The sequence below is a fragment of the Marmota monax genome, unplaced genomic scaffold (assembly GCF_021218885.2).
Source record: "Marmota monax isolate L192 unplaced genomic scaffold, Marmota_monax_Labrador192_F-V1.1 WCK01_AAM20220418_F8-fsc00021, whole genome shotgun sequence".
NCBI classification, from domain to species: Eukaryota; Metazoa; Chordata; class Mammalia; order Rodentia; family Sciuridae; genus Marmota; species Marmota monax.
Genome location: NW_026695228.1, coordinates 5,350,443 through 5,365,560, shown reverse-complemented (window position 1 = coordinate 5,365,560; position 15,118 = coordinate 5,350,443). Strand labels below are relative to the sequence as shown.

The window sequence follows — 15,118 nt, the reverse complement described above, 5'->3', positions numbered from 1 at the left end:
GTTTCAAACCAAAGGATTGAGCAATCTATTCAATGAAATAATACGAGAAAACTTCCCAGACTTGAAGAATGAGACAGAACCCCAAATCCTAGAAGCCTACAGGACGCCGAATGTGCAAAATCATAAGAGACCCACACCTAGACACATTATAATGAAGATGCCCAACATACAGAATAAGGAGAGAATTTTAAAAGCTACAAGAGAAAGGAAGCAGATCACATTTAGGGGTAAGCCAATCAGGATAACAGCTGATCTTTCAACACAGACTCTGAAAGCTAGAAGATCCTGGAATAACATATTTCAAACACTGAAAGAAAATGGGTTCCAACCAAGAATTGTGTTTCCAGCGAAATTAAGCTTCAGGATGGAAGATGAAATTAAAACCTTCCACGATAAACAAAAGTTAAAAGAATTTGCAGCTAGAAAACCATCTCTTCAAAACATCCTTGGCAAAACATTACAGGAAGAGGAAATGGAAAATAACAATGAAAACCAACAGTGGGAGGTAGGACACTAAAGGGGGGAAAATAATCAAAGAGGAAAACAAACCATGTTTAGTAACATAAATAAACAAATATGGCTGGAAGAACAACCCATATCTCAATAATAACCCTAAATGTTAATGGCTTAAACTCACCAATCAAGAGACACAGGCTAGTAGAATGGGTCACAAAACAAGACCCAACAATATGCTGCCTACAGGAGACGCATTTGATAGGAAAAGACATACATAGGCTGAAGGTGAAAGGTTGGGAAAAATCATATCACTCATATGGACTTCGGAAACAAGCAGGAGTATCCATACTCATATCAAATAAAATAGATTTCAAGCCAAAGTTAATCAAAAGGGATAAAGAGGGATACTACATACTGCTCAAGGGAACCATACACCAACAAGACATAACAATCATAAATATATATGCCCCAAACAATGGTGCAGCTATGTTCATCAAACAAACTCTTCTCAAGTTCAAGAGTCTAATAGACCACCATACAATAATCATGGGAGACTTCAACACACCTCTATCACCACTGGACAGATCTTCCAAACAAAAGTTGAATAAGGAAACTATAGAACTCAATAACACAATTAATAACCTAGACTTAATTGACATATATAGAGTATACCACCCAACATCAAGCAGTTACACTTTTTTCTCAGCAGCACATGGATCCTTCTCAAAAATAGATCATATATTATGTCACAGGGAAACTCTTAGACAATATAAAGGAGTAGAGATAATACCATGCATCCTATCTGATCATAATGGAATGGAACTGAAAATCAACGATAAAAGAAGGAAGGGAAAAGAATACATCACTTGGAGAATGAACAATAGGTTACTGAATGATCAATGGGTTATAGAAGACATCAAGGAAGAAATTAAAAAATTCTTAGAGATTAATGAAAACACAGACACAACATATCGGAATCTATGGGACACATTGAAAGCAGTTCTAAGAGGAAAATTCATTGCTTGGAGTTCATTCCTTAAAAAAAGAAAAAACCAACAAATAAATGATCTCATACTTCATCTCAAAATCCTTGAAAAAGAAGAGCAAAACAACAGCAAAAGAAGTAGAAGGCAAGAAATAATTAAAATCAGAGCTGAAATTAATGAAATCGAAACAAAAGAAACAATTGAAAAAATTGACAAAACTAAAAGTTGGTTCTTTGAAAAAATAAACAAAATCGACAGACCCTTAGCCATGCTAGCGAAGAGAAGAAGAGAGAGAACTCAAATTACTAACATACGGGATGATAGAGGCAATATCACAACAGACACTTCAGAAATACAGAAGATAATCAAAAATTATTTTGAATCCTTATACTCCAATAAATTAGAAGATAGTGAAGGCATAGATAAATTTCTTAAGTCATATGATCTGCCCAGATTGAGTCAGGAGGATATAGACAACCTAAACAGACCAATATCAATTGAGGAAATAGAAGAAACCATCAAAAGACTACCAACTAAGAAAAGCCCAGGACCAGATGGGTATACAGCAGAGTTTTACAAAACCTTTAAAGAGGAACTAATACCAATACTTTTCAAGCTACTTCGGGAAATAGAAAAAGAGGGAGAACTTCCAAATTCATTCTACGAGGCCAACATCACCCTGATACCTAAACCAGACAAAGACACTTCAAAGAAAGAAAACTACAGACCAATATCTCTAATGAACCTAGATGCAAAAATCCTCAATAAAATTCTGGCCACTCGGATACAAAAACTTATCAAAAAAATTGTGCACCATGATCAAGTAGGATTCATCCCTGGGATGCAAGGCTGGTTCAATATACGGAAATCAATAAATGTTATTCATCACATCAATAGACTTAAAAATAAGAATCATATGATCATCTCGATAGATGCGGAAAAAGCATTTGACAAAGTACAGCATCCCTTTATGTTCAAAACTCTAGAAAAACTAGGGATAACAGGAACATACCTCAATATTGTAAAAGCAATCTATGCTAAGCCTCAGGCTAGCATCATTCTGAATGGAGAAAAATTGAAGGCATTCCCTCTAAAATCTGGAACAAGACAGGGATGCCCTCTCTCTCCACTTCTGTTCAACATAGTTCTCGAAACACTGGCCAGAGCAATTAGACAGACGAAAGAAATTAAAGGCATCAAAATAGGAAAAGAAGAACTTAAATTATCACTATTTGCAGGTGACATGATTCTATACCTAGCAGACCCAAAAGGGTCTACAAAGAAACTATTAGAGCTAATAAATGAATTCAGCAAAGTGGCAGGATATAAAATCAACACGCATAAATCAAAGGCATTCCTGTATATCAGCGACAAATCCTCTGAAATGGAAATGAGGACAACCACTCCATTCACAATATCTTCAAAAAAAATAAAATACTTGGGAATCAACCTAACAAAAGAGGTGAAAGACTTATACAATGAAAACTACAGAACCCTAAAGAGAGAAATAGAAGAAGATCTTAGAAGATGGAAAAATATACCCTGTTCATGGATAGGCAGAACTAACATCATCAAAATGGCGATATTACCAAAAGTTCTCTACAGGTTTAATGCAATGCCAATCAAAATCCCAACGGCATTTCTTGTAGAAATAGAAAGAGCAATCATGAAATTCATATGGAAAAACAAAAGACCCAGAATAGCAAAAACAATGCTAAGCAGGAAGGGTGAATCAGGCGGTATAGCGATACCAGACTTCAAACTATACTACAGAGCAATAGTAACAAAAACAGCATGGTACTGGTACCAAAACAGGCGGGTGGACCAATGGTACAGAATAGAGGACACAGAAACCAATCCACAAAACTACAACTACCTTATATTTGATAAAGGGGCTAAAAGCATGCAATGGAGGAAGGATAGCATCTTCAACAAATGGTGCTGGGAAAACTGGAAATCCATATGCAACAAAATGAAACTGAATCCCTTTCTCTCGCCATGCACAAAAGTAAATTCAAAATGGATCAAGGAGCTTGATATCAAATCAGAGACACGCCGTCTGATAGAAGAAAAAGTTGGCTACGATCTACATACTGTGGGGTCGGGCTCCAAATTCCTCAATAGGACACCCATAGCACAAAAGTTAATAACTAGAATCAACAAATGGGACTTACTCAAACTAAAAAGTTTTTTCTCAGCAAAAGAAACAATAAGAGAGGTAAATAGAGAGCCTACATCCTGGGAACAAATCTTTACTCCTCACACTTCAGATAGAGCCCTAATATCCAGAGTATACAAAGAACTCAAAAAATTAGACAATAAGAGAACAAACAACCCAATCAACAAATGGGCCAAGGACCTGAACAGACACTTCTCAGAGGAGGACATACAATCAATCAACAAGTACATGAAAAAATGCTCACCATCTCTAGCTGTCAGAGAAATGCAAATCAAAACCACCCTAAGATACCATCTCACTCCAGTTAGATTGGCAGCCATTATGAAGTCAAACAACAACAAGTGCTGGCGAGGATGTGGGGAAAAGGGTACACTTGTACATTGCTGGTGGGACTGCAAATTGGTGCAGCCAATTTGGAAAGCAGTATGGAGATTTCTTGGAAAGCTGGGAATGGAACCACCATTTGACCCAGCTATTCCCCTTCTCGGTCTATTCCCTAAAGACCTAAAAAGAGCATGCTACAGGGACACTGCTACATCTATGTTCATAGCAGCACAATTCACAATAGCTAGACTGTGGAACCAACCTAGATGCCCTTCAATGGATGAATGGATAAAAAAAATGTGGCATTTATACACAATGGAGTATTACTCTGCATTAAAAAATGACAAAATCATAGAATTTACAGGGAAATGGATGGCATTAGAGCAGATTATGCTAAGTGAAGCTAGCCAATCCCTAAAAAACAAATGCCAAATGTCTTCTTTGATATAAGGAGAGTAACTAAGAACAGAGTAGGGTCGAAGAGCAGGAGAAGAAGATTAACATTAAACAGGGATGAGAGGTGGGAGGGAAAGGGAGAGAGAAGGGAAAATGCATGGAAATGGAAGGAGACCCTCAGAGTTATACAAAAGTACATACAAGAGGAAGTGAGGGGAAGGGGAAAAATAATATAAGGGGGACAAATGAATGTCAGTAGAGGGAGCAGAGAGAGAAGAGGGGAGGGGAGGGGAGGGGAGGGGAGGGGAGGGGAGGGGAGGGGGGATAGTAGAGGATAGGAAAGGCAGCAGAATACAACAGACACTAGTATGGCAATATGTAAATCAATGGTTGTGTAACTGATGTGATTCTGCAATCTGTATATGGGGTAAAAATGGGAGCTCATAACCCACTTGAATCAAATTGTGAAATATGATATATCAAGAACTATGTAATGTTTTGAACAGCCAACAATAAAAAATTTAAAACAGAAAAAAAAAAAAAAAAAAAAAAAAAAAATTCTCTCCTTATTCTGTATGTTGGGCATCTTCATTATAATGTGTCTAGGTGTGGATCTCTTATGATTTTGCACATTCAGTGTCCTGTAGGCTTCTAGGTTTTGGGATTCTGTCTCATTCTTCAAGTCTGGGAAGTTTTCTCATATTATTTCATTGAATAGATTGCTCATTCCTTTGGTTTGGAGTTCTGTACCTTCCTGTATCCCAATGACTCTTAAGTTTTATCTCTTAATGTTATCCCATATTTCTTGGATGTTCTGCTCATGGTTTCTTAACAGTCTTGCTGAGCTGTCTATGTTCTTTTCAAGTTGAAATACTTTGTCTTCATTGTCTGATGTTCTATCTTCTAAGTGTTCTACTCTGCTGGTAGTATTCTCCGTTGAGTTTTTAAGTTGGTTTATTGCTTCCTGCATTTCTAGGATTTCTGTTTGTTTGTTTTTTATAACCTCTATCTCCCTGAGTTCTCCATTTTTTAAGAGGGAAAAAGATGGGTGACAAATGTCTATCAGTCATCTTATTACTTTAAACCAAGGTGTTCATATATTCATTTCTGCCTGCAAACTCTTTATTTAAACATAATAATATAGTGAGACTAGCGATAAAGTAGCATTTCCACAGCTAAAGTAAGATTCATGGGCCTGAAGAGCATGTGCTCATCTTCTCCCTTACTTCTTCTCCTTCCTGCCCTGAGCCACCTCCATGAAGATCCTGGTTTTTCAGAAGCTTGTGGTTCTGCAGAACAGTGATGAAGACCATTTTAGAAGTGATAGAATGTGATCTGCATTAATTATGTGAAGAACAATTTAATTGAAAAATGGGCATTAGCCGTGGGATTCTTGTGAGAAGGTCATGGCATCCTGTGGAGCATCATTTGACTGAGAGCATCAACCAGGAAAGTTCAAGTACTTTCAGTCACAGAGCTACTTAGGGTCAGAGTCAGGGCGAAGACTCTCCCACCCCAGATTCCAGCACCTTCTTTATTTGCATATCGTGAAGGCAGCTAATTAAAAGTAAGAAACCAACCCTGCAAGATACTGATTAAATCAGACTTGGAACTTATGTTTCTTTCCACCAGCATCTGAGACTTCTTGGTGCATGGCTAAGAATTTCAGCATTCAGAAGTTGCTTAATCCTAAATATTTCGGAACAACTATCTAAATTACTTGATGTTAGTCAGCCATCATTAATATTAACATCCGTTTTGATGATTTAGCCACAGCATCAACAAACTTTTAATTTCCACACTCTAGTTTTTGCCCATTAAATATATTGTGCACCGCTCCCTTTGTTTGAAGTTGTTAGCTGATAAGACTATTCCCAATTCGGCACTCTGGATGTTGGGTTGTTTGATCTCCTAATACTTTGTATTGACTTATAAAGTCAATAGAGACTTAGTTGGTATTTTATGATATATGTGTTCTTTCAATGCTATGCAGGCCAAAGAAATACACCCAAGCAACATATTTCCTTCATATGCATTTTCATCCTGGTATATTCTGTGATGCCATCAGCCCAGTTGTATTTCACTACCTAATTTGTATGAAATAGAGAAAGAGAAGAAGGAAAATCTATGAACAATTGGATTTTGTAATATTAGTCAGTGTCCTTATTTTTCAGGTTGATGGCACAACAAAAGAGAATTTTAGAAAGTAATTGTGGAATGTAAGTGTGATGACAGTTTTGCCTCGAAGAGTTCAATACAGTATGTCAGCTTAGCAGTTAATTGTTCTTTTATTGTTTCATATGTAAGTCCACTCTCCTGGGTGCAAGAGGCTGCATAGTTTAGTGGAAGAAGAAGAAACAATGAAATCAATCATAGTCTGAATATTAGCTCTGTTATTTATTTTGCCACCTCTGTGATCTCCATAGAATTAAGAAATCTCTTTGATCTTCATTTCCATATTTGTAGAGCTGGGTATGATACTTGCCTCATAGGGTGTCATAAAGATTTATGCAAGCAAGGATGGGACTGCACACTCCAGCTCCTAGGGAGGCTGAGGCAGGAGGACCACAAGTTCAAGGCCAGGTTTGGCAACTTAGCCTGTCTCAAAATAAGATTGGATTCAATCCCCAATACTATCCCCTGAAAAAAAAAATGACAAAACATTCATGTGCGTAAAACAGTATCTCTCTGCTTCACTGGCATTCAAAAAGTAGAAACTATTTGTTAGATTTGGGCTTTCCAGAAGCAGACTCTGAATGGAGGATTTGAGTATAAATAGTTACTTGGTAAAGTGATCCCAAGGAAGCAGCCAACAAAGGGTACATGATGAAGTAAATGTCACTGAAGTAACTGAGGCTTGATCTTGATGGGTAACCCCAGGTGTTAGGGAAGAGCACACACATCAGAGCTGTCCCATCTGAAGGACAAGTGACTCCTGGTTTATACATTCATTACTATCACTTATGTTTAAGGGATGCTGAGGTGTGGTATTAACTTTTCAGAGCTTCAGACTTGACATGTGAGAAGGAAGAGAAGCTTCTGATCAAAATAGAAAGCCCGCAGGCAAAGACACAAAGATGGCCGCCCTGGGAAGCTGGCTGGCTCCCATACGGGCACGTGTATTAGTCAGCTGACCAGCCACCCTACCATGTCCCTGATAACTCTTGCTGCGTTGTCAGTGATGAGCTGATGTTTTCCTAGCTCCTCATTCAGAGGAGTGTTAAAACCACCTCAGACCAGCTCCAGCTCCTGAGAGTGTTCAACATTCAGAAATATTGTTGAGTCTTATTTTTTCCCCCTCTTTTTGGTGCTGGAGACTGAAGCCAGTGTCTTATGCATACTAGGCAAATGCTCTGTCCTTGATCTACACCTCCAGCCCTGTAAGCCAGATGTTAAAGGATTGGTGCCATGAAATTAGCAACAGTAAGAGTCTTTGCAACACAGAAACAAGCAAATGATACCATTCATCTTTTTTTTTTTAAGCTATGTAGCCTTAGGCAAGTTACCTAACTTCTCTGAGTCTGTGTCCTCAAGTGTAAAATGGAGATGTTAGTATGTAACTTGTACAGCTGTTGTGAAGATTAAATACAATAAAATATCCAAGTAAAGAGAATGATGGAATTATGGAATAAGGAATTTATTATAGGAACTGGACTTTAGACAAAAATGATAAAATCTAACAAGGAAAAAGGTCTGTAAGGGGACTTGGAAATCAGAGAACAGTCACTAATCAGCCTGACAGAAGAACTGACAAGGGCAGCCAAGTTGGATCTTATCCGGGGAATTTGGGAATCCAGACATGTCTGATTGACAAACCATGACTGTGAAAGGGGCTGGAGAAAGAAAGCTGTTTCCTCTGGGTAACTGGCCTGTCTGTGGCTTAATATCCAAGCATGGAGATAAAGGAAGAAGAGAGGGAGGACCAGCCTTAGCATGCTGGCATGCCTATGGGTACCTATTACCATATTTGACCTTAGAGGTTGTTGGAGAGGCTGTACCTCTGCTGCACCTCTGCCAGAAGGCAGAGCCAAGAGCCACACAGAAAAATGGATTAGGAAACCACCACAGAGGGCAGAACTTGACCCTGTTGACCATGTGCCATGCATGCCCTGCTGGATTTCAGAACTGCGATGGACTGGTGATTGCCCTGTGCCTCCCGGTCTTTCCTGGGAGTTCTGTGGTGTTGCTATGTCCTGAATCACTATTGTATGTTGGGCGTGGTGTTGTGTTTTTCGTTTGTGGGTTGCTGGACCAAGATCAGCTGCAGCTGAGCAGCCTTATTTGCCTGCAGGCAGATTCAGATGTGAATTCTTGAATTTTGAGACTAATTCTATAATGGGATATGAGAGTTTTGGAGATCTCAGGATGGAAAGGGGTATATTTTGTGGATGAGAAGAAAATGGATGATTTATGGTGAGAGGCCGGAGCGACAGATTGCAAACATGACTTCAAAGGTCCTCCTTCCCCGCAAGCACACCGCTGGGCAATTGGACATTGCCATCAGTCAGCAGGAGGTGAGCTGTTTTCCTGTACCCTTGAATCCAGCTGTCTTTGTGATTTGCTTTAACCAGTAGCATGTGGCAGGAGTGAGGTTGTGTGACATCTTATCTGAAACCTCAAGAGTCTCTGTAACTTCTTCCTTCGCTGCCTTCAAATTTGTGAGCAAGAGCAGTCTAATCTATTTGATAATGAAAGCCCACATGGAGAGAGAGAGGCTCAGCCACCTCGGTCTTCCCCACTGAGCTCTGCTCTGAGACAGTGAGCAATTTGAATACAGTGATGTGAGTGAGCCCAGGAAAGACCAGCAAAATCACCCAGCCAGCACCTAAGAATGAACATATTATTTTGGTTTTAAGCTACTAAATTTGGGAGCCCTTTTTAATACAACTAGAGATAACTGATATGACCTCTCAATAATTTATTTTCCTGCTTAATCCAAGTGTGTTTTAGTTGTTTGTGTCTTTATGGGGTTGTTGTATTGGATAAGTGCCCAGCTATTTATAAGAGGCTTGCCAGAAATCTGACACATAACCCCAAATAAGTGGTGACTATGATGACATGAAATGAATAGTTCAAGATGCTCTTGAGGGGTGGAGTGTTGACCATCCTTAGTGGATGCGGTAGGCCTGGAGCAGGAGTTTCATGAGCATCAACAGCCCTGTACCCTTAAACCCCAGTTCCCACAAATTCAAAGGGAGAACATTGGCTAAATAATCTACACGTGTTTGTAAAGCTCTATAAGGTCCCAAGTTCCTCCACATAATTGATTTAAAAAAAAATCCTTGGGATATATTCTAGATGGATCCAAACTCCTATTTTGATGGGTCTCAGTTGAGAGGGATAACCCATGCCAGTGTGGTTGCCATCTGCTATGGGCTATTCTGTGAATGCTCTACCTCTCAACACCAGGGCAGCACAGAGATGCGTGGACCTACCCCAGAGTTCCCATGTTGGTCACTGGAGGAACACCACCTATCATGTGGTGGCTCTCAGGCAGCATCAGAGTTTTGTGGTGGCTCTCAGGCAGCATCAGAGTTTTAGAAGATTTGCTCTAATTTTATGCTGAGGAGGTAGATTCTGCATGATGTAAAAGATGAGAAGGAAGATGTTGATGGCATCCTTGGCCTCTGCCTGACTTCACTGAGCCATTCAGCTCTGGCCCCTCTGGGTACTCACAATTCAGTTGTGCATTATCCCTTAGAGTGACAGAGTAGTCCTCTCTTCTCAGAAGGCAGTTTAGACCACTTTGTATTTAAAGGTACCCCTTGGAGAGATCTTATTGCTGTTCCAAGCAGCTTCTCAGTGTTTTTACAACCATATTTAGTAACTTCACCAAGGAGTTTTGGTGGGTTTTCTGTATCTGAGGGTGGCCACACAGGAATGTCCCAGGTGAGTGCAAGGTGCAGAAGAACTAAAAGTAACTGCCCCCTTTCTTGCCTAGAAAGTGATTTGCCAAAGCCCTAGACATAAGTTACAACCCCAGGCACAGATGAGGCCCACATCAGAGTTAATCAACAGATCATGCAAATTAGGCACCCATTTATAGCATTTATTTAAATTTTCACTTAAATTGCTGGTTAAATGGAATACATTTAAAATTCTGAAGTCAACACTTGAGCAAATTGGTTTTAAAACTTGATATTAAATTGCAGCACGTTGTAATTTAATACATACTTCCCAGATAATTGCTTATTGCTTTAAGAGTACAAAATATGTGTCCAAATAGTTTAGCGTGGTTGATGAGACACAGGAAGCAATATTTTCTTGCTTGCCTATTTTGGGAAACAAAAGCAGAATGTGATAATTATTAACAAGGTATCTGGACTCTGGCTATCTGGCTTCCAATTCTGGCTCTGTCACTGCTTAGCTGTATGATTTGGACCATTCTCTTCATCTTTCTGGCTCAGCTTTTCTATCTGGAAAGTGGAATTAATGAAGATGCTTTCATCAAAACATTGTGTTGGGAATGGAATGGAATGAGCCATATGAAGTGCTAGCTTTGCACGTGGTTCATTCTAAGTAACCATAAAAGATTCACTGTTATTATTTTGTAAGTGAAGTTATAGTTTTGCTTTCTTTATGCTAAACTACAACTAGAAGATCTGCTAGAAAGATAAAATTATCCAAGTGGCTTGGATCTGTGGCTTGCATTATATTTCTGTTTGGCAGCATCGGCCTGGACTCTTTTCATGAAGACGGCTCTACACTCCTTGACCTCAAGCATCCAGAATTGTACATAAGTGAAATGTTAAAACAAAACAGAAAACAAACAAACAAACAAACAAAAAAACCCCACCATACTTATTTTGTGATAATAACTGAATGACCTTTAAGTTTTGGAGAACAATAAAAAATGATGAAAAACTCTCATTGTTCCAAGACTTGCTTAGTTACCTGCCAAGATGGTTTTAATTTTCCTTAGTTGTAAATGGCTACAGAGTCCAAGTTACTTAGAGTATTAGTCATGGTTCTCTAGTTTCACAGAGTACAGAATGACTCTTCTTCTTTTTTTTTTTTTAAAGAGAGAGCGAGAAGGGGAGAGAGAGAAAGAGAGAGAGAATTTTTTTTTTAATATTTATTTTTTAGTTTTCGGTGGACACAACATCTTTGTTTGTATGTGGTGCTGAGGATCGAACCCGGGCCGCACGCATGCCAGGCGAGCGCGCTACCGCTTGAGCCATATCCCCAGCCCCAGAATGACTCTTCTGTCCAAGAGGGAGAGTATATTGGGAGGATCTGGGGAAGCACATGGAATTGGAGATCTTGGGAATACAGGAACCAAAGCAACTCTGGAGAGATGGAATACTTGGAGGTACCAACACAAGGAATCTTTCTTCATTCAACGGACAGTCTTACAGAGACCAGGTCCTGGGGGAAGGATGGCTTCATTTGAAATGCTAACTAGGCCAAGAGTGTCTCCAAATAAACAAGCAAACTGAAAATGAGCATTCATGCCACTCAGCCTTACAGCTCAGAAAACAGAATAAAGCCATGAGTGAAATCTAGTATTTCACGTGTATCTGTAGACAAGAAATAAGAAGAAGAATAATTGAAGACATACAGCTGAGATGGCAGAGGAGGAAAATGCTGTGACTCACAGGGTAGTGGTGGTGACCAGGAGGAGCAGGAAGTTGAGTGAGTACAGCTCCCAGGAAAAGTCCCTTACTATAGTGCAGTAGCTATCCCCATATCATCCACAGCTGGGGCTGAAGGATGGGCATGACATTACCCAGCATGTATGCCAAGTCCAGTTTTCTCACGGTGCCCACTGCCTTAAAGGCCTTCCAAGAGAAATGCTATTCATCAGAGAAAACCATGAGATTTCAAGGTGGGGTGGCAAGGGGTGGTTTAGAGACCTGTCAATAATATGACAAGCATCATGTATAGATTGTCAAGTCCTCTTTGCTCAAACAATTGGGACAGATGTCTCAGAAAAACTCCCCTGAAAATATCAGAAAGGGTATCTAATGGCTGGCCTGGTGCCCTTGAAAGAAGACCATTTTTGAAATTTAAAAAAAAAAGTAAAATAGGGTTTATGGCTCACCAAGCACTCGGTGTCCACTGCCAGAGAACTATTTTTGTGGCTGTTCAGAGATGGCCTTCTGAGGAGCCGGTGGTTTTTATGGACCTGGTCCTTTGTTAAGGAGATGACTTGGGGTTTCAGTAGAATCTGAATCACCTGACGGGTATCTCTCATGCTAACCCAGCAGGATCTCATAAAATAAAACCCTGGGTGATGGGAACATGCCACCTCCCAGAAAGGTTATATAGTTATCTGGGCTCTGCAAGAGAGAAATTGATACACAAAATGATTTTTCCCTTTGTCTTATTTTGTTCACTATTTCACCCAAATATTATAGCAGAGCACAGAAAAGCTATCCTCTCCATGAGCAGTGGTTGGGCTCATTCCAATATGTTCTTATAGGGGAAAGTACAAAATAAATACAAACCTCTATCCTGTTTACTACTTAGTTCATGTCCTCCCTCTGTCATTACATCTCTCTGCCTCCAATTCTTGATTTCCCATCTGAACTCCACACCAATACCCACTTCATCTTTCTAAAGCACTCTTCTCATCCCATCAGAAGTTCTAAGTGGCTTCCTATTGCCTGATCATCAGACTCGCCAGGGCCTCTGCACTCTCTGTAAGATTGGTCTCCATGCCTTCTCTTTCGGCTCCTAAAGCATTCTGGACTCATGTATGTCTACACATACTTTTCTGCCACTGTTGTTGTTGTTGTTGTTGTTGTTCTTCTTCTTCTTCTTCTTCTTATTATTATTATTATTATTTGTACAAGGGATTGAACCCAGGGGTGCTTAACCACTGAGCACATTCCCAGCCCTTTTTAAAATTTTTTATTTTGGATTAAAAAAAGGTTTTTTTAGTTGTAGACAGACACAATCTCTTTATTCATTTTTATGTAGTGCTGAGGATTGAACCCAGTGCCTCAAGCACTCTTCCACGGATCTATAACCCCAGGCCCAAAATGTTTTATTTTGAGACATAGTCTGGCTAAGTTTCTTAAGGCCTCACTAAGTTGCTCAGGCTGGCTTTGAAATTGTGATATGCTGCTTCAGCCTCCCAAGCTGCTTGGATTACAGGCATGCGCTACCATGCCAGGCTGACATTGCTTTTTATGTCACAAATGTCCTTTTATGTCTTGAATGTCCTTGCCATGATCTTTGTTTCCACCCTGTTATCACCAGTTCCTATGAATCAGTCAAAAATCTTGATCTCCCACACGCCACCCTTGCCTAACTTGCTCTTTTTCTGGTGTTGCCCTATGTCAATATAGGGTGCACCACCATTTACCATCAACCCATTACCCAGACCTCTATCCTGATAGCTACCTTAGATTCTTTTGTTTCCTTGACCCCCATGTACAATTCCTCAGCAAGTCCTTTTAGTTTTACCACCAAAATGTCTGCCCAGTTGTATCACTTCACTCACTTCTCCATGGCTGATTTCCAGACCAAAGTCACCATTATCTCTTGCATGAACAATTGCAGTGGCGTTCCAAGCAATTTCTCTGTTTCCACGTGTATCTTCTGATAGTCCCTTCTCTACATGGCTCCCAGAGTAATGTTCTGTAATGTAAACTAGCTCATATCAGCCCTCTATCTCGAATTCTCAAATGACTGCCTGTTCTTTTATAGTAAAATACAAACTTACCTGGCCTGCTCCTAGTCTGTCTTTGCAAATCTCATTTTATTCCTTCCTTCCCCTTGTCCTTGCACTTGGGCCATGCTGATCTTTTTATTTATTTATTTATTTATTTATTAATTAAAAAGATCAATTAACTGAGTATTTATATTGTCTGCTCTTTCTTCCTGGACTAGTTCCTTTCCATTTCTTTTCATATCTGTTCCTCCTCTTTCATGTCTTAATTCAAATATTTCGTCTGTAGAAATACTTCTTCCTAAACATATCTGAAATAGCTCCCTGTCCTTATTTTATCAAGTCAGGTAATTTCCTTCAAAGCATTTATCAGAGTTACAATTATCCTAATGATTCATATGTTTGCATTTTTACTACCTGCATCTCACATCTACCTCATCTGAATGTAAATTGGCCTGTCTTCTTGTTCATTCCTCAGCCATAGATGCATCATGGTGTTCTGTGCATACTGGGCAGTAAATAAGTATGTGTGAGTGACTGAACGAAGAGCCATCTCAAATGCCACTTTGCCCAGAACTTTCTGCTTCTCACATTTAGAAGCAATACTCTTCTCTGCAATTTCTGTGCATGTTTTGTCTGACCTCAAGGATCATACTTTATTCTTCTGTGGTGGGATTCCAAGCATTTGCAAACATATCTAATTCTTATTGGATTTTGAGGTCACCATCTGTGTGTCTGATTCATATCTGAGTTTCCCATAGTACTTGCCACAAGGTCTTGCACATAGTAGGAATTCAACTGATATTCCATGAATATTTTATGAAAGTATAAATTAAAAAAGTATCTGTTTTCTGTGCATTTCAGCTAAGAAGAATTCAATCCTAAAATGGGTCTCAAGGAATGATTTAGGTTTTCTTTTTCTCTTTTCTTTTTCATTTCTTTTCCCCCCTTTTGCAGGTAGCCTCCCCTCTCCAGATAATTAAAGTTGTATTATCATTTGTTCATTTTCTTCTTTGACTTTGTATCTGCTGTTGCACTCTGAAAGCTGTTCAGCCCCTAAGCCTACTGCTCTCTGATCCTCCCCAGCCACAGGGCTAGGTTGAGAGGAGCTAATTTGCCATTGCACAAATTACAAATAACTGCCCTGCATCACTGTTA

General features: G+C 39.5%; 1 protein-coding gene across 4 annotated transcripts in view; it reads left to right on the top strand.

Annotated features, from left to right (window-relative positions):
• The window catches only part of Gadl1 (glutamate decarboxylase like 1), a 185,353-nt gene that overhangs the window by 21,956 nt on the left and 148,279 nt on the right, over positions 1–15,118 (top strand). Inside the window, exon 1 of one of the 4 annotated variants that reach the window (XM_046436962.2) lies at positions 8,068–8,855. The exons of the other annotated variants lie outside the window; for them this stretch is intronic. The gene's annotated coding sequence lies outside the window, so the exon portion shown is untranslated. Of the gene's footprint in view, positions 1–8,067; positions 8,856–15,118 lie in introns of those variants that run through there. 4 annotated transcript variants of the gene reach the window in all.